A 19,032-nucleotide genomic window follows, 5' to 3' on the forward strand; every position below is an offset into this window, starting at 1 on the left:
ATGTCTAGAGGTTGAGCTAACAGAGCCTAATGACATCTTCGCTTTGATTGCCTCAAATGGCACAAATCGCACAGCAGGCTGTGCGGGTCATGAGCTGAGGGTACCATCCGCTGCCTGGCTTCCGTGAAATGTCCGAACTGGGGAGCTTCTTGCTGCAGTTTTATGATAAAACACCTGCAGCTGCCAACAGGGAGGGATCGTCCTGCTGCTTATCAGACTCTGGTCCTGCTCCTTGCAGTGGCCAGCTCCTATGGGTGTTAGACCCATCGCTGAGCACATTTAATTCAGTGAAGCTGCAGGGAGCTGTCGAGATAAGCGTATTTATTTTGCTGCCAGGGTGTTGCATCCAGCACAGGGGTGGCTGGCGAGGTGTGATGGACAGAGAGGTCTGGGAGACAGGGCAGGAGGTGCTGGCTGTCCCTTCTGGCAGGGCAGCTTCTTCTTCCCAAAAGGTGAGGAGCCGAGATATGCCCAGCCTTTGCTGCCGGGAGGCTGCGTGCAGGCAATGGAAAGGTCCCCAGCAAAAACATCACAAGTGTCCTGCCTAGCCTCGTGAGGGCTGTGGTGTCAGCTCGTTGCAACTGACTGTGAAGGCTTGCTGTGTTAAAACCAGCCTGAATTAATCAGTTGGGTTTGGTCTTTTTTTTTTTTTTTTTAGGTTGAGATAAGATCTAAGCTTGAGCTTTGTATATATAAGTAAAATAAAACTCACTGTTTTCTTGAGGATGCTTTGGGATATTTCTGGGGTGTGCATGGTGTCAGTTATCAGGAGATCTGAGAACAGGGTGGTTAGAGATGCTTAGCTGTTAAACTGATTTTAATGCTGTGGAAGCTACATTTGAGTACCCTTATGCTTTTTACAGGGGCAGAAAAAACAATGTGGCAGAGCAACACTGGGTATTTCTGTGAAGGGTGAGGCTTGAATGTAAGGGTTTTAGCTGTGCTCTTCTGTTGGTGCTGGCAGTGTTAGTGGTTTTGGTGTGAGAGTGCAGAAGAGATCGCTCGTGGTTCAGAAGTGAGGCCTGCAAGTCCCTGAGGTGGCTCTGTCAGGAGCTTGTGTGACTAATGCTGCATAAACTTGAAAAAGAAAAACGAGCACCCAAAAAAAGAGACGTGAACTCTGCCTCCTCTGTCCTTGAGGTCTAGGGGTGGGGGGAACTAGGTAGGACTGTTGCTGAGATCGGTGGTTGTGTTTAGATGGCATCTCTGGGTGTGCTGCCATTTCTGGGTCTAGAGATGTACATGTATTGTCTCACTTCATGCTTTGTGGCTTTTACCCCTTCGGTGCTGACCATGCTCTCGCTGTTTTTTGAGGTGAAATCACCTGCTTTTGGACCCTAAACCTCAGAGCTATGGTCCAGGCAGTGGCCCCTGCGAAGAGGGCTGGGTGCAAGGGGACCTGGGGACAAGCCTGTTACCTAGGGCTGTGGCAGGCTGGAAATGGATTTGTACTTTGACGTTGAGAAGGGCTGCACGGGTTTATTTTCAGCATGCTGCTGTCTGCTTTCCTTATGAACTTCTGCTAGGTCGTTTGCATATGCCTGGCCTTGCTCATTTCCCCTCCAAAAAAAACCCTTTTGAGAACACCCTTCAGCTATGGCAAAGCACATCAAAACAAAAACAACAACAACAAATCTCTTAAAGAAAATCTCCGGCTGTTCTTTGTTAAGCCACAAGGCTTACGTAGCTGTAGTGTGTGGCTGTCAGGACACATCAGCCCAATTCGCAGACCTCAGGTAGCACGTCACCTGGCTGTTTCAGATGGGTCTTTAGAAAAGTGAGCATCTGGGCATGTTCAGAAGTGAATGGAGCTGTTAAAGTGGTTTTGAGTGACCTAACACTGAGCAGAGACAAACCAAGAGGGTTTCTTCTAGAGCACTTCTTCCTAGTGCTGCATCCTAGCTTGCAGGCCCCACCTAGGCTTCCAGCTGTACCACAGGGCCATCTTTCTGAGGCTGTGCTTCCCATCAGTTTAGCTGATCACAAGCTGTGCTCCTGCCAGAAATCAGGCTCCTTCCCCTCTCATTTTCTTCTTTCTGGGATGGCTTCCAGTTGGATCAAACAAGCCGTGGTTGCTACCGCAAGCGTGGAGGAGATGACTGGGACGCATAGAAGGGGGAGGAGGGAGAAGGCAGGACTGTCTTTTTTGGCAGCAGAAGATAGTTTGGGATCAGCTAAGTTGATGGGTTAATTGCACTCCAGAGGCATGAGGCGAAACACGAGCACTGGGCCCTCCTGTCGCCACAGGGGCTACACCACAGGCAGTCGCTGCGTATAAGGAAAGGCCTGCTTTTTCAGATTTATTGGAGCTATGGGGGGAAAAAAAAGCACATTTGATGGTAGCTTGATAATTCTGTGAGACTTTGGGAGAGGGATGAGGCTGGTCTAGAAGAGTTGGAGGCCCTGTAGAATGGGGCAGTGTCGGAGGGAATGAGCACTACTTTGCTGAGGGCAACCACATGGCTCCAGTGGAGCATCTGGATGGAAAATTAGGTGGTGATTTCATTGCTAACTTGCTTGTGCTACGTCTGCCTCGGTTTCCCTCCCTGCAAAGGACGGGTAAGGGCTGCAGTGTATGTTAACATTTCTGAGAGGCTTTGAAGTTGGTAGGGCCCTTTGAGGTGCACTGCTGACAGCTTCGTGTACGTGCAGAGTAACAGCTGAAAACGTTCAGCTTCCCAGTTAACCCAGGGGAGGTATCCCTCTGGGAAGACTTTGAGCTTTTAAATAAAACATTTTTTTTTTTTTCTGAATGTATCAAGCCGAGTATTTCTCTGCTTAAATACACTGCAGACCTGGGCCTGATGCCTCTCTGGGAGGGAGCAGGCCAGATCCTGCCATCCTGTTCTCCTCTGGCCATAGGCCTAGGGGTAGGTTTATTTTCCTGCCCAACTTGTTATAAACATTATTATGACCTGTCTCAGGCTGAAAAGCTGTCATCTTAGGTGCTCGTTGCTTGTACGTTACTGCCTTGACAATGACTTTGCAAGGTCTGCAGGCTGGGGAGCCTGCATATTTTTGATAGCTCTTCTGGTGTGCTAGCTGTACCCGAGGAATTAGTGATATGTGCTTGTATCAAGGGGACCAAGCATCATTCCTGTTGAAAACCACACAGAAATTAAACCTTGTCGTTGCCTGCAGGGGGCCAGAGCTGTGTGCTTGAGCTTGAAGATGCTGGTATGGCAGGATCATCACCAGCAGGCTGCAGGAGAGGGGAAGAAAATTATCATAAGCCTCTTAAACAAAACTTGATGATTTCTCAGTGTTGACAGGAAACACCTTGAACCCCTATTTAGACTTAAAAGTGGTGTGTATTTTATGGTTGGTGTATCTGCTCTTGATAGGGGCATTAGCAAAGCTGCGGGGTCAGCCCTGGGGACTGGCAGACCCCTTACAGCCTCTGCATCGCCTCGCAGTTCCTTGCCTGCTCTCTTGACCAGTGCTGCCTCTCTTGTTGCTTATCATCAAATCATCTAGGTTGGAAAAGACCTCCAAGGTCAGCTGAGATCACCCAGGCCAGCCAAATGGCGCGGGGCTGTTGCCATCCTTCCCACTGTGCAGAGCCATGCTGGTTCTCTGCCCCATTGCTTTGCTTGAACCCTTCAACCCTTCCTCTTTGTAAGTCACCCAACGTCGCTCAGTCCTCCACCCCTGTGCCCAACTTTGTTGCCCACACGTTGTATCTGGAGGAGAGCAGCCCTGGGGGAACAGCGCTGCTGGACCCTGTGAGACTTTGCTGAGAGGGGAGCTCGGGAACAGAGAGCACGCGGTTGAATCCTTGGCACCAGGCTGTGTTTCCAGTGTATCTGGCTGTTGTGGGACAAAATGCTTTGTCTGAGAGTTGTGGTTGCTTTGGGGAGGCAGGCCAGGCCACCTGCATATGGGTTTTATTAAATCCAGCAGTCAGCAGCACTCAGAGAAGCTACAAGCATCTCTGTTTGCCTTGCTCAGCAGTACTGGTGGGAGATGAGTTTGAACTTTGCAGTCATGTTTCTGTAACATTGTCCAGTAGCAGCAATCGCATCAAGAAAGCTGTTAGAGGAAAGGAGCTGGAGGAGGAGGCAGGGAGCAATGGTTTTATCCACGGGAGCTCTGCTGCTTCCCAAGCAGCAGGCAGGGCCCCGGTGCAGGAGTGGGTTGATGCTGACACGGATGAAGCCCTACAGAGCTCCTGCAGTTCCTTTCAGATGTAAGCCATGTGAAGCTAAAGCAGGAATTTCCTCGCTGGGGGGAAATTGTGTTTCTGTACTGCATAAATAAGCTGTCACTGAAGATTATTGGCCAGGTTGGATTTGTGTTGTGTTATTTCTGTCTTTGTAGAGATTTTATGTTCCAGTGCAGAACGGTGTTCAGTTAGCGACTTCAAAAGAAAAACAACAAAGATCCTCCTGGAGGTACATAACACGAGTAAATAACTCGTGTTCTGGTTAGAGCAGTAATGTAAAGCAACAGGGAGAGCATTTTAAACAGCGATGGAAAATTTGTGCTTGAGGCTTGCGTCCAACGTCCGTGCTGTGGTCTTGTGGTCTTCAGCATTGTTTGCATCCTTAGAAATGACTTCAGTCCTTCTGTAATGGGAAAGGAGAAAGGGAAAAATGGGGGGAGGGTTAATGGATTATGATTTTTCTCTTTTTTTTTTTAAATATTGGTTGGCAAAGGCTGATGTCCTTGAGTCATGCGCAGAGACTAGGGAAAACAAAGTGTCTTTTTCTCAGTCCAAGGTAAACCTATGCACTGCATGAGTAAGTTTTCTTGCATTTTATAACAAGGTCCTCCGTTCGGCAGGAAATACGTGAGACATCCTTGGGCTGATCATTTTCGTTAAAACCTCGGTGCTTCCCCCTTGCTGTTTTGGTGCTTTGACTGAAGAGCTGCTCAGAGAAGTTGTCCCACCCTCGCTGTCCCTGCGGGGCTTTGCCGTGCCTGTTTCCTTACCTTCCCCATTGTCAAATCCCCTCTCAGTTAAAACGTGCTGAAGGATGGTTGTTCAGCAACTCTGCTCGTTGCTGTCCCCAAACCGCTCTGTGAACAGAACAGGAAGAGTAAAACCATCCTGTGTGCGACTGCTGCTACCCTACGTGGTGACCTCCACTTTAGATGTGCGGCCAGGCAAGCGTCTCCTTATGGCTGCTTAGAAATGTTTCCAGGGAGACCTCTCTTTTTGATGTCTCTTCATCAGCATGCAGCGGGGACTTTGAATACCTCCAGCTGGGTGTTTCCACAGCCGCTGGAGCAGCTTTCTGTCCCTGCTTGTGCTCCGTGCTGCTAGTTATCTGTTGGTGTGACTCACCTACGCAGGCTGTATAAAGTGATTGGGAGGAAATAGCAAACCATTTACATGATGAAACCGTCATGTTGAATAAATATTAGTGAAACGAGCAGTGTGGTGCTGATGTCAGACGTGATTCACCCGCTTTAGGAAGTGGAAGGAATTGCAGAAGAGCTATAGCGCAGGTCTTCAGCATCACAAAGGGGTAGGAGAGCTCAGCAGGTGACCACTCATGCAGTTCATCAGCCTATTGTTTGCTCTCCTGCTTAGATGTTAACGTCACTGCATTGGCTGCTGAGGAGGCTTTGCTGGGTGAACGGCTTTGTTTTGGGACAGGTAGTCTTGCCTTTTTTCTTGGCTTCCTTCTGTGATTTTGGATAAGTCCCTTAAAATCTTGTGTCTGGTAGCCCAGCTGTGGGCAAGGACTAGGCAGGAGTATGCTCAGTGCAGGGATCTAGCATCCGCCACTCTCTCCTAAGGTAGACTTGGCCTCCTTTCCTTTCACCAGCCACATCTTATTAATGTCACTAATTAACACTCTCTCATGCTTGCAGGATTTGCCAGTTCCTGTATGCCAATGGGGTTTGTGCTCTGGCTCACTGTTGGTGCCTTCAGGGAAGCTGACGCTCTGAGCAGGTACGTCACGCTGTGCAGTGAACACTTTTTTTTTCTGTGCAGATGTGGAAACACCCATGCAGGAGGTAAGGTCTTCGCTTAGCTTAGCTGACAGCCTTGTGGGAAGAGGGTTGGAAAACGTGCTGAGTGGGCAGCCTGCAGGATGCTGCAGGGTAGGAGGCCGTATCCAGCCCTCAGTCCAGAGTAGAGACCTCCTCCTGCTTCTCCTGGCCTTCACCTGTGGGGAAGCAGTGCCAGGAGCGTGCTTCGAGCAGGAGGAGCTGCATTTGTTGCTAGAGGTTGGACTGTCTTTGCTCCCACACGTTGTGCAGTGCATGGTGTCATCATCAGACACCAGGAGGCTGCGAGCTGGGGTTTGCTTTCAGGAAAAAAAAATCCCCACCTGATTGTCTGAGCTTGAACATACGAGGTGTTTTGAATACGAAACCCATCTCAGTGTGTGTGCACCCATCGTCCTCAGTGTGTGTGTGCACCCATCGTCCTCAGTGGGACCTCAGATTGCTGCTTTCGCCTTGATACATGAGCAAGTCCACTGCTGCTTTCTTAATGTGTCTCTACTTGCAGCCTGTAGCAGCTTATTCTTCCCTGGATAATTATTGCTCGGCTCAGCCACCGATTGCTCTCGGAAGTAGTGGAGTTGTGCCCGGTGCTGCCCAGTGCATCTTCTTGCTTGAGTTATTCAGCATGTTTATTGCTTCAAGGCATCAGTGCTCAGCTGAAAAAGCTCACCTGTGCTCTCTGAAACTGTTTGGCAATGAGAGTGGGTTGCTTGAGCTGGTTTCAGTTGCCAAGATGCTTTCAGTAATTGCCCCTCGTTATGCTAGCAGCAGGCCCACGTGCTCCTGGATTTCAATTACTGCATTACTGTCAGGGCTGCTTTTTTAGTGACTGCAATTGTGCTCCCAGCTGGCCGGAGGCATTGAAGTGGAATATTTTGCCATTTGTGGTCACTCAGGGGAGGTCTAAGGTAGGTGGATGCTGCTGTAGGGGCATTGCTGAACGTGGAGAGGTTGGCCTGGCACACCGAGCTTCAGCTTGCCGCAAATGCTCCTGAAGTTAAAACAAAACAAACAAAAAGCTTCTTTTCCAAACGTCCGTCCCTGACAGATCCCTTCTGAAAATAGCATTGCACTTGGCCAGTCTGAAGCCGCCCTGTTGGTCGTAGGAGCACATAATCCTTAATTGGCTGTGTGAAGCTTTCTTGCTCCCTAAAAAGGCAAGTGGATTAATTAGGGGAACCAATCTTTCTTGAATACCTGGTTCAGCTGGGATTGTCTGGGTGGTGCGGCACTGAAGGAGTAGGAGTTAGGGCGGAGCTGTTCCTACCTGATCCCGGGTATTTCCTGGGGTTTATCACCCTGCGCAAGAAGACAGCGTGCTCCCTGCTTCTGAGCTGATGGCAGAGGCAGTTAGCAGGGCTTGCATTTCCATTGCACTTTCCATTTCTTAAGGTTATGTGCTAGCTCGGAAGACCTCTATTGCAAGGCAGGAACGTAATGAGACGGGGAGCAGTGAAGGTAAGCACGGTCCCTGTTTGCTGCTCTCCTGAGGTGTGTCCGCCTCGGAGGGAAGCGGTGCTGAATCAGTGCCCCAGACTGCTGGTGACTCAGGTGGCAAAAAGCACACGTTGTTTTCTTCCACGCCTGAAACATTGCGGTGGATTTCCTGTAATGGGGTTTTGCCTCCTGTAGGGAACAGTTTGTCATCCTTTTCCTCTCCTACAGATAAAGAGCTGCTGGGTTCTCAGGGAGCACAGGCAGGCGCTGGCTGGAGCCCTTCTCGTCCTGGCATCCTTTTCTGAGTGCCCGGCCTGCTGGAGGAGAGGGGTGTTGGGAGGCTCGGTACTTCTGAGCGGGAGAACTGTGTTTTCAGGGAGCTCCTCTGGCTTCTTCAAAGGGGAGTTTTGTTCTTTGCTGCCCAGTCACAGATGTGCTGGGGTGTGTGCATGTGTGAAGGATCTGAAATGCTGGCAAAACAGATGGAAACTTGATTTACCCCAGTGCCCTCAACTGTACCCCTCCCTCAGTCTCACCTCTCTCTTTTTTTTCCTTTTTTTTTTTTTTTTTTATTCCAATATGGGGCAAGTTAATGTAGCTGCAGATGCTATCTGTTGAGCTTGATGAGATTCTCATGCAAATCTGGAGGCAGTGCTCTCCTGTCAGGTCTGCTTGCATGCATAATCCCCTATTTTACTGCAAAGGGGTCTATTTTTTACTGCAATTGGGTTTATTTTTAGCCAAGGCTTTCCCTGTCTAATTGGCAAAAGTTCAGTGTTTGCGGTGCGATTTGCAGAAGAAGCAATTTCACCAAATACGTAGGATGGGGGAAGGGAGGGAGAGGGGGAGAGAGGAAATGTATTAGCTAGCAAAAAAGCTAAATGCTGATTTGGAAACACAGCTTGAGATGCCGTTGTGAGAGCAGAAGGGTGGTCAATCACAGCTGAGAACCACCTTGCACTTGTTGCATCGGATAATTGAATTGCTGGGAGCTGGGCAGGTAAGGGATGGATATAGGGGATGCTACAAGCTTCCTCACCCCCATATTTCAGTACCCCTGTCGGTCACTGGAATGGATGGAGAGGTGTGTGGGACTTCCCAGGCACTTGCTGCAGCTCTGTCCCCTCTTCCCCAGCGGCTGCCCCGGGACAAACTGTCTTCAGGTGCCTCCTTGGCTTGACCAACTGCCCGTAACCATTCTGGGTCTTGAACCAGCTTGTCTCATGAAGAGCTGCCCTTTGGAGGTGATCTTCTTGCTTGTCCTTCCATCTTCCCTGACGTTTCCACCGCTCCTTTTACGGGGTCACCGTTGTTACCATCAGCAGCAACGCCACAAGCCCGAGCCCCCCAAGCACAGCGCAGGAGGTGGATGGCTCTGTGCAGAGCCTTTGATGCTTGCTCCTCTGACAAATGAGACTTAGCTCCACGTGTGTGTCTAGAAATTTGTTTTCTGCTGCTTCTACTTAAGTAGCTGCCCTGCAGGTTAACCCCTGTGATTTGCTTTGTCCTTTTTGATTTTCCAGAGCCTCTTGCAGACAATTGCACAGCAGGCTTCTTACAGTTCCATTAAGAAAATGGGGAGAGATGTCTGAGTGCTGACTTTCTTCTGAGTGTTTAGAAAACAGAAGAAAGAGGGGAAGCAGCACGAGGACGTTATTTGTATTCTGTGCTCAGTCTGAGGGGATGTGCTTTGCTGCTTCTCTGCTCTGCTGAACAGCATGGCCTGCATGGAGCTGCGTCTTCGTAAAGGAATTGGGGATGAAACTTCTCAGTTCTTTCAGTCACTGGGAGAAAAGCACCAGGAGAACTGAGGTAAGAGCACCCGTTAACTGCCTAGAGCAGTAATCTTCTCTGGGGAATTAATCTAGCCTCACCTGATACAAGAATTCATGCGGTGGGGACTCTGTTCCTTTTCCTGCTGAGCCTCCTGAGAAAACTGGGAAAAATTAAGCGCCGAAGCGACCCTCTTCTCCCTGGGAGGTCTTCTCTTTTCCTAAGACATGTTGTTATCTTCCTGTTGAAAACCATCTGTACCAGTTGGCAAATCAGGATTGTTTTAGCTGCTCAGCTTTGCCTAGTTCCCTGCAAACATATTCCTGACGTTCCCTGTTGGCACGGGGCGCAGAATGCGGTGCCTGATGAGGAGGGACGTGTGTGTCCCCGTTCGGGTCCCTGTGTCACTGCTTTGCCTAGCCCCGTGCCCTCAGAGCCCTCCTGGATGTAGGTTTCCTTTGTCAGTTTGTTCCTGTGGTTAACCAAAATACTAAGGTAAATAAAAATGGTCCTAGGGAGTTTTTTTTCTGCGTTGCATGAGCTCCAGAAAAGCTGCAGCAATTAAAGAGCTAATACAGTAGATCTAGTAGACTGCAATGAGCTTTGGATATATAGGTTTAATTATTTTGAAGCCTTTCCTTAGGGAAAGTTTGTTAGTTTTTTTGCCTTGTACTGCTAATTATTTCAGGGGAAACTCCTTTCTCATTAATGCTTTCTCCCTGAAAGGCGTTTATTTTCCTGTCTCTTGCCCGCAGAAGGCTGGAAGAACCCTTATACATTCGGAAAGTAAGTCTCTACTTTAAATGGCCTTAAGCACGTGAATATTCAGCTCAATTTCCTTTTACAGTGGCTTGTTACGAAATGAACAGGAATCTCGGGGCATCCCTGGGTCAGCTCTTCTTTTGAGCCCTGGCAGAAAGCACAGCAGGTTTTGTTCCAGCGGTTGAGTGCTTGGAGGAGGTGTCCACATCCAGCTTTGAGGACTCTATTAGGAAAATATTTCTCCTATCAGCGAATTCCTGCTGATGTTGTTGTGCTGTGCTGGAAGTATGTGGGCATGCATTTTAATCTGCTGCTTCAGATAGTGCGAAGACAGCTGTACCGGGCTGAACCAGGGCTACATCTGGAACTGACTGCGTCTAACGCAACGCCCTGCCTCCAGCAACAGTAGTGGAGCTACTCTGAAGAGCTGGATAAAGGCTGAGCAGCCTCATTCTGCTCAGTAGTAGCTAAAAACAACCAAACAATGACAAAACAAGCCCCTGTCCACCTACATCTGCCTTTTTCAGGCTGGTGGTTTGATCCTCACCTTCTCCTACAAGGGCTTGCTGGCTAGGCTGAGCTGGAAGAGTTATGCTGCTGGTGGCGTTGCTCTTTTTGTTGAATTACCTGTGTCTCGCAGCCTGTTTCTGAGAAGAACAAGGAGAGGGAGACTGTGGAGCTTGCAGAAAACCATGATCTGCTGACACCCCAAGGCAGCGTGTGTGCCCGGGCACGGTGCCCGTGGCTGGGGGTTCTTCCCCAGCCCGTCCTGTTGCTTCTGAAACCCCGTAAAACTGTGAGCGGAGCAAACACCTCGTGGCAAGGAGTTGCACGGCTCAATTCCACATCACGATGTTGTCTTAGTGAGTAGTTTGGGTCCTGGCACGTCTCCTCAGGCAGGTAGTCGGGGCTCAAACAGAGTGCCAAGGGAGGCTGTGAGCTCCCTGCCCGTGGAGGATGTGCCTGGGGACAGGGGCAAGTGCAGGGTTTCATTTTAGGAAGTAAAACCTCTTTGTCTCTTTTGGGTCAAATGGTCCTCTCGCAGCCAGCAGAAGGGAAATCTCCATGCTCCCAGGAGGATCGGGAACTGTGAGCACTGGAGGATGGACGAGTCTCAATCTGCTGTAGCCTGAATTGTTTATTTTCCCCAAATTTCCTGGGTGTTGAGCAGCTTCGGAGCTCTGTTGGGGTGGCAGCCTTTAGCCCCACGTCGTCTGGCACACGAGGAGCAGCCGTGTACATGGCTAAACGTCGAGATCGAGGTCTGCAGGTGTGGTTGCAGCAGTGGGAAGGCTGTATCTGGGTTGCTGCCAGCAAAGGCCACTTTCACAAGGTCACGGCTTTTTGAGACCTTCGTTCAGAGCAGATGAGCAGTTGTGACATGCAGGTCTGCTTCGCGGGCACTTAGCAGTTTGTGGTTACCCGGCCTGCTGTAACCATGACAGCACAAATTTGAGGCTGTTTGAATTTGCTTTCACATGCAAAGACCTCGTGTAGCCCTCCCTGAAGGCAGTTTGCTGGTTGCCTAAATTGCTGCTTTTCCCACGAGCTGACTCAGGTTCTCTCCTGCTCTGCTCTGCTCTGCAATTACTCACCCCAGGGTGGTTGACAGCTGTAAGATGGGATGCGAGGAAGGTGGTAACAGTGACCGGTTCATGGGCAGCATTTCGGTGACCTGGGGTGAAAGGCATGGCACTAGCCAGGTCTTTCCTGCACATTCAGTTTCCAAGCAAAGCATGCTTCCGGCAGCTTTTGCTGCATTAAAAAATAATGAAAAAACAGCAAATGGACATCTAGGGGGGCTGCTGGGAGGGGGTGAGGGGAATGATGCCTTGCCCTGATATTTGCACGAAGCGTGCTCTCCAGTCAGATCCCACTGAGGCTTTTCCTGAAGTCTCTCTCTCCTTGGCTGAGACTTTGGAAAACCCTTTTCATTCCAAGTTTGGTCTGGAAAGAGAAACGCCCCCGCAGATGGCTGCTCTTCAGTTGTCATTCAGGTTGGGGTTTTTATGTTCCTTTTTGCATTACCCTCAGGTGCAAACCAGGCTTCCGGCCAAAAACCAAGTCCCAGAAGTAGAGAGAAGCTGAACAATAAGGATATTCTGTTTTTCCTCTTTTCTTCTCGAAGCTAGAAATGCAACAGGCTATCTGATGTTTTATCAGTTCATAAGGGATTGTGTTGCTTTTTTCCTCTTTGGCTGAGTCTCAATTTAGTTGAGTTGTTTGTTTTCCTCAGATTAAAAACACAGCTTTCATTAAGACCTGGGCTGGCTCTGTTCTGCTCCTTGCTTGATAACGTCTGAGTGGTGCCACTTCTTCTAGACAAATGCCACTGCTCTGCTTCAGAGTCCTGCTGGTCTCATCTGATAAGCTTTTTTTGTGTGTGGTTTTTTTTTTTTTTTTTCATCCTAAGCAGCTCTCAAAGGAATTGCTGGATTGTTAAAGAATAAGAAATACTTTGAGGTCTTTGAGATACAGAAAGACTTATCGTAGCTGAAGGCAAGGGAAGGAGAGCGATAGCATTGCTGGAGGACTGGGGTTTGGTGTGCCGGTGAGTTACAAAGCTGAAGTTACAGCTGCCTGTTGGGATCCGGGATGCTGTGGATGGCACAGTCGGTATCGGCTCCCCTGGCCTCACAGGAGCTTTGGTCTTGCATTTCTCCTGGCTTTTTAGACACTGAGGAGAGCCAGAGGTAGGTTGTGACTGTGGCTGGGCTTCCCTCTCCAGGTTCCTGCGAGCGGGTGAGCGAGGGCCCTGCCCCGTGCTGCCCAGCTGGAGGCAGACGAGGCTGAGGAAGCTGGTGGAAGCAGCAATGTGGAGACAAAAAGGCTTTGGGGGGGATTTCTAGGAGAACTGGTTGGTACCTAGCCCTGCAAAATCCCTACGACGGTGCCTGGGGTAGTCTGCGGTTATCAAGCAGCGATGCAAGGAGGTGGTGGTACTTCCCTGTGCACTGACTCGTCCCTCAAGTGGCCATGGTGATTGATTTTTATTTTTTTCCTGGGATAGCTGTTCCTCAGGCCTGGCCAGCTGTGCTTTGCATGGAAATGGGACTAGGTGCTGCTTCGGGCCCTGCCGTTTAGCAGGCTGCGTGTAAATCTGCCGAGGTTATTTGCTGCTCGTTAAGCTGCGGCTCGAAGGAAGCCCTTTTAACGAGGCACCCGCAGAAGAAGCAGCAGGCACGGTACTTCCATAGGGAATGGGAAGGAGAGATGTTTGGCTGCTCTTCCCCTCCTCAGCCCCGTGTTTATCCCACGGAGGTGCCTTCCCATCTCCCTGCCTTTACTTTAGAAGGAGCTGGGGGGACGGGGAGCGCTGTGCGTAGGTATCTGCCTCAGGTTTTAAAAACAGGAGGCGGCTGCGACAGCAGAGGCTCCTGGCAGGGTTGAGTAACGAGACGCTGGGCGATGCTGAGAGCCCTACGCCCTGCTCTTGCACAAGCTGCAGCACGCAGGAGGCAGCAGCAGCCTGCCCTGGGTTGAAATTCTCCCCCAGTTGTTGCAAAAACAGCTCCGGCCTTGCAGAAAGGGCTTGAAAGGAATGAAAACGGGCGAACAGCAGGCCTGTGGCAGCTGGAATAGGTGACTCCAGCTCTGTGGCTTTCTTTTTTTTGGTCTTCAGTCCTAGCATGCGGCTGCTGCAGTTCCTTTGTGTTGCTTCTAAGCGCCGGCCATCCTGGATTTCTGAGAGTATGTTTTCATTTTTCTTTCTTTCCTGAGGGTTTTGGGCAGTGTTTCCCAAAGCTATTGTGGTGGGCATTTCCCCTTCCCTCCCGACAGCAGCTTTCATTTTTGCCTGAATAGCTCAGCATTGTTCACATTGTCTTCTAAATTTATGAGCTTTTTTTTTTTTTGATTTTGACCAAAGCAGTTTCCTAAATGCTTTTGGAGTCCTTGAAGTCACTTTGCAGAAACGTGGGAGCGATTCTTCCCCTTGCGGCATGGCTTGTGTTTGAAGCTCCAGGCAGGAAAACCGTTCTGTAGCGCTCACGTTTGAGTTCCTGAAAGCATGATTCTTGTGGGCTTTCAGTTTGTTTTTCTGGACAGTTTTCTTTAAGATCATGCTAAGTTCAGCTCTGACGAGGACTTCATAGGCTTGATGGAATTTACTTTTGTTGAAACTTGAGGTTTCTGACAATGTAATGAACTCTGCTCCAGGTTTCTAAACAGCATCTGTTCCTCCTCTTCCAGCCCAACAACTATTTCTCCCTCCCTGCAATTCTCTCCAGAAATAACAGGTTATTACTAGGATTTGTAAGCATATTCATTTCCTAGGCCTGCTGTCGCTTGGCACTGAGGATATTGATCTCTTTTACCCACTTTGATCTCAGAAGCTGGGCTCTGTCAGCACGATGTCCATCTGCAGATCTCCCTTGCTTAGTTTGGAACGTGGTCTCCTGGCTGTGCAAAGACTTGGGTTTGCTCCCCTAATTGAAGCAGCAACAACAGCTTTCCCCACTGATATTTCTTGGAAGTAGATATCTTTTAGCCAACAAGCGGGCATTATTTGTTTGTCTGGGTGGCTGGTTCCTCCCTCCACTTTGAGGACTGAATACTGGGGAAAGGCTTTGGGTTGTCAGCCCAGGTAGGTGGTATTTGGGGCATAGCAGTGGTGTCTCCTGGGATGTGTGGCTTGTTCCTGGTCTGCTTGTGGATGTTGTTCTTGCTGGCCGGGTGCTAGGCATCTGATCCGGCAGTGGGAGGACTCCAGTGAGCGAAGGGCTCGAGGACGGGCCACGATGATGCGCTCATCGGCTACTGTGCATGCATGGCGTTGGCTGGAGCATGTGGCACCAGGACGGGTGCTCTTGGAGCTGGGGCTCCCCATGTACAGGAATGTATCTGTGCACTTCTGCTTCAAATTGGAAGCAGATCTGCCCCTGGCTGCAGCCAGCACTGTGCAGGAAAACGGTGCTCGCTGGAGTCACCGGTGGTTTGGGACTCCTTAATTCATCTTTCTTTGCAGCGTGCCAGAGCACAGAGCTGGGCACATGAGTGCTTTTACAGTGTTTCAGTGCCTGCAGCAAAAGGGCCAGTAATGTGGTTTCTTTTCAGTGAAGGAAGGGTTGGTTGTTTTTTTTTTTTTTTCCTTTTCTTTAGGTGATGTATTGCTGTGAGATGGCCCTCGTAGTGCTGTTCCTCACAAAGACGTGAAATGTTTTATTGTTGTAGGTTTCCTTCCCCATTCAGATAGGAAAAATAAAAAAGGCATTAAAAGGGTGTGTGGAGCAGGGGGACACACATGTAGTGATTACTAACCTTTTTTAAAGTCACTGTTCTCATTTATCCTTTCAGTCAGTTGTGGTTTTCTTTTCCAGGACTTTGGAATAAAATCACCAGAATTTTGCAATAAAACCCACATGTGAGAAACCAGTGGCGCATCTCCTAGTCAAAACAGGTTGCATGTGATCTAACTACTTCAATGGTCATAGAGAAATGTTTTGATTAAGCAACTGGAGGCCAAACGCATGCTGAATTAATTAGTTTCTACCTACCCTTCACACTGTAATGAAGATGCCCTTACAGAAACTACACAAGATGAACGTATGTCAGAGTGTTTTTTCTGAGTATGTGTGTTTAAAACTGCAAACCTGAGTGCTTTTAATTGCAATTAAAACCTTTCCGGTTTCCTTTGGAAATGCTTTTCCTTGGCTAGGCCTTACGGAAGGGCAGCCCTAGTTTACATGCTGAGAGCACAGGAGGCTGAATCCTCATTTTTCAGCCCTTGACCACTTTCAAATCATAAAATCATACTTGGTCGTGTCAGGCCCTCTGGGAGGCTTGGTGATAGGTGCGGAGCAGTATTACTTTTCTTCAGGATGATGTGGTACTTGCTTGCATTGAACTGGAGTAATGCTCTAAGCACGGTAATGACTTATTTCCATAGGAAGAGGTGCATTTTCTGTCCTTATTTAACCTTGCTTCTCTGAAGGCTGCTCTAAGCAGCTGTTTCTTTGTTTTTTCTCAGTTACCAGCCAAAAATACCGATGTTCACGCTTCAGAAGGCTTTATATGTAGATTAAATGAAGGAATACTTTAACAAAGGACTTGACCGTGTCACACAGCAAGGTGTAATCAGAGGTGCCTAAAAACACAAAGGTGTAATGTAGGAAGTTGAAGGTGCTGCTCCTTGCAAACCCTGGTTAGAATTAGGTCAACTGGTAATTGTAATTTTTTGGAAAAGCTTTTAATTGACAGTTCCCTGAATACCTAAGATTATTTCTGAGTGACAGTGTCTTTTCCTCCTTTTTTGTGCTTTGTGCATTGCTATGGTACGAGCAACGTGCAGAATGCATAGTGTGAAGCTTTACCTGTGTGCTTGGATGATGTAACTATTGCCATTATTCAGAACCGTTCGTATAGCCAACGAAGGGCTGTCCTAACTGTGGGACTAACCTTGAAAAATCACTGTGCTCATGCGTGTTTTGAGTTGGGTTGATCTTCACATTGGGCCATCTTCTTCTTTTTAACTGGGAGATGTGACTCTACCAAATACAAGTCTTCTGATTAATTTCAGTTGCATGTTATTTTCCTTCAAAATCCAGAATTACAATTTATGAAACTAACAATTATTTTCTTGATTTCTCTTAGTTCTGCCGTATAAAACCACAAAAGATATTCAAAGCGTGCAGCTGGCCAGACTGCCTGGTTCTGTTTTTGACCAACGGGCGTTGATTCTTTAGCTGTGAGTGTTGCGGAGGAGATTCCTCTGAGGCCAGGGGAGAAAACCAAACAATACAACTGCCGCGTTTTATCAAAATAGATGCATGCAAAATACTGCAAATCAATCTCTTGATCTGGCCTCAAAGATGAGAGCTGACAATGTTAAAAGAAAACAAAGCCTAATCTGAAACATACTCTGCACACAGCCAAGTGTTATTTTGCGAGTAGGACTTGGGGCTTGCGAAGGCTCCTCAAGTTTTCCATGTGGAGTGGTGAAGCTGGGCACAATCACACGCATGGTGTGGTTGTGGCTGGTCATCGTGTCAGTTCAACGCCAGAATTAAGGCTGGTGACTGCGTTTTCATCAGTCCCCAAGGCTGAGGAAGGATGAGGTTGCGTTGTTGGTAGTGCTCAATAGACGACCAAACACAGACTGGCTAAAATAGATGTAAGGCAAATATAATCCAGGCTGTAACCTGCAGGGATGTTTATCTCAATCCAAACACTGTGCCTACAACCGCATGTCTGCTTTGTTCTTTCAGCTTTATTTTGGTCAGGATTAAAACAGCAGTGAGGTGGATCTGAGCTTCCAAGAGGATTTTTTTTGGGTTACCTGCTGCAGAGGAGAGGTGAGGAGCTGCTCCCCAGGCTGCAGAGCAGATGTTGGAGGGCACCAGCTGGGTCTGCGTGCCTCGCAGGTGTGTGTTTTGCAGACTCTGCACTTAAACACTCTGCTTGACTTGAGATGTGCGAAGTTGCTGCCTCTTTTCCCTAGAGGCTGAGCTGTTTGCCTGGAATTGAAGGGGAAAAAAGCAACGGTTAGTAGTAGATGAAAAAGAGCAGTGTGCCAGCCGTCCTAACGCACAGGTTACGCTGCAGACTGGAGCAGGGCTTTTTTCATGAAGAGCAGCTCAAAAAAAAGTCAGCAGACAGAAATAACCTCCGAACAAAACAGAAACCAAAACTAACAAAGGAAGTGCTTGCTATTCAGATGAACCGATAGAGTTGAGGGAGGAAAAAACAACTCATCAGAGACCTCCAAAGGCTTGCTGCTTTGGCCAGAAAGGTGCAATTTTGAGATGGCAGGAGGTTTGTAGTCTGCACAGCCATCTGAGAGGTGATGCAGACGTTCCTGTGGTGTAATCCTAGGCGAAAGCAGACTGGGGGATGATGAAGAAGATGCTGAGCTGGGATGCAGGAAGGCAAACTTCAGCTCTTGCCCCATGTAGATGAAACCTCTGCAGGGCAGCTTCAGTTCTGTTCCCCAGCTCAGTTTCAGTGCAATGAGAAGTACAGCAGGGAAGAAGGGAACCTGGTCCCAGCCTTCGCCTACACCCCTGTTTCGGGTGCCGAATAAGGTCAGTGAATGTTAAAATCATTTTTTTTGGATATAGCACATAGTTTGTATACCAGCATCTGTAACCCAGAAATAACACCAGCGGAGGAGGCCTGTGTGCTCTTCTTGCTGCCGGAAGCTGGTACGAGGTGGAAGAAGACATGAGAGTAAGCGTTTTAGCTGCATGACGAGAGGCTGGTGCCAAATGTAAAGAGCAGGTAGGAAATGCCAGCGGGGTGTGCTGCTGGCGTGTGAGTCTTGTGAACAGAAAGGACAGGCTGCTTGTATTGATGCTGCTGTCAGCTCTCATTTCCTCACAGCTCGGGGACTGTGAATGGACAGGCCCTGTTGATGGCATGTCCTGGTTTTAATGTTGTGAGTGGAGAGATTTGTCTGCCCTGAAGCGTTACATGGATCTGTGTGCGCCTTTCCGGCAGCGCTGGGTACAGGCCTTCCCAGCACTGCAGCCTGGCTCCTCCTCACCTCTGCCTTCACACAGGACTTGAGGGGAACTGCTTTATGGGTTTGCCAAACCTGGGACTGTTTGGATATGTTGTGTATATATAGAGAGAAAGGGTTGGTTGGTGATTTTGGAAGTGTGCAGGGGAGCTGGTGCTGCCGTCCCTGAGAAAGCAGATGTGCTGGAGGGAAGATGATGCTGGTGCCCGCTGTGCCCCGTGTGCCCATCTCCCCAGACAAGTGCTGCAGCTGCAAAGGGTTTTGCCCCGAAACTCCCCGCCAGCCCCAGAGGTTTGTGCTGTGCCACTTAATCCTCGCCTCTCTGTGGAGTGAGAGGTGCCTGACCAAGGCTTTTTCCTGGCTGTGCTGTCTGCACCCCTCAGTTCTTTTATTAACTAGCAACTTGTGAGAGCATCCATGTTTTTACCCTCATAACGTTTTAGTAAATTATTATTTTATCACCTGCCTCCTTGTATCTGGAGGTGCTGGAACAAGTAACCTGGTGGGAGAGCCCCGGCCACTCACAGCACGTCCGGATGCTTGAAGCAGTCACCGGGAGTGGGAAGTGTAGGGTGACTGCAGAGAAACAGGAAGAGTTGGTCAGCACGGTTGCAAAGTAGCTACAGCAACGAGCCAGT

At 49.0% G+C, this 19,032-nt stretch overlaps 1 protein-coding gene across 1 annotated transcript in view; it reads left to right on the plus strand.

Moving 5' to 3' along the window:
* The first annotated feature begins 5,862 nt into the window (after window positions 1-5,862).
* Window positions 5,863-19,032, plus strand: part of LOC116490309 (USP6 N-terminal-like protein) — a 63,242-nt gene continuing 50,072 nt past the window's right edge. The window contains exon 1 of the mRNA XM_032189375.1: window positions 5,863-5,905. The gene's annotated coding sequence lies outside the window, so the exon portion shown is untranslated. The remainder of the gene's footprint in view (window positions 5,906-19,032) is intronic.

This window comes from Aythya fuligula, chromosome 5 (genome assembly GCF_009819795.1).
Source record: "Aythya fuligula isolate bAytFul2 chromosome 5, bAytFul2.pri, whole genome shotgun sequence".
Lineage (NCBI taxonomy): Eukaryota > Metazoa > Chordata > Aves > Anseriformes > Anatidae > Aythya > Aythya fuligula.